Consider the following 928-nt stretch of genomic DNA (forward strand, 5'->3'; position numbering starts at 1 on the left):
CAATCCCTTCCTATAACGTTCTATGCAAGCTGCAACCCGTGGGAGTGAGCCGGGGAAAAGCAACCCGGCTCAACCTCGCAAGTTTTGAGTCAAGTTCTGAGAAGGAGAGGGACGACCCATACCCGTACTCTCTCCCGTTGGCACGTCATTCTAACGAGCCCCGAGAGAGTTACAGCGTGAGATAGTGACTCCCGCTGCCCGTGGAAAGCATGAGTGCGAGATGTGGGAAGCGGTAGAGACAGTGAAAGGCGGAGAGTCCCGCACGATGCAGGGATTATTGCTGTTGCAAACGTGCTTCAATGAGTCGCTTGTTTTCTCGTGATGTTCCGCCTTCCCTCTTCAGGCAAGTCAAAACCACTTGTCACTCCCCTCCCGAAGCAAACACGATCGCACGACCACCCGGCACCTGCGAATCCTGCTGATGTCCTTGTCTTCGCGGCACGGACATGTTTCCAACGTGCCCATCCGCGCTCAGTTCTTGACACGTTGGTCATGAACACCCGTAAGCCGAAAATTTGCTGTGGGGCGTCAGGCCTAAGCGACGGTTCCCTGTGGAGCCCTTTTTTTTCCCGTCGTTTTTCAGAAAGTTGGAGGTTGTTTTTTTCAAATTCCTTTATTGTTTTTCAGCGCTGCAACTTTTGTTGGATAGCATGGCTGCCGACTAGTGATTTTTGTGATGAACATCTTTGTGTTGGTGTTTCTACCAGGTCGCCACTTATCCGAGTGGGAAAAGCGAGAGAAAGGCGGTCATCTCCTCAACACGAAAGTCAGGCTATTTCTGGACGTTCCCCAGATACTCTGGGAGTTATACATCCTTGCGCTGTAGGTGGTTAACCCGTGGAGTCAGTCAATGTCCCTAAGCGCCGATGAAATTGCATAAGGTGTACTTCCCGAGTGTGCGTAAAATCGACAATGTAGACAAGAGGGA

Source organism: Nannochloropsis gaditana, assembly GCF_000240725.1.
Source record: "Nannochloropsis gaditana CCMP526 unplaced genomic scaffold scaffold532, whole genome shotgun sequence".
Classification (NCBI taxonomy): Eukaryota; class Eustigmatophyceae; order Eustigmatales; family Monodopsidaceae; genus Microchloropsis; species Microchloropsis gaditana.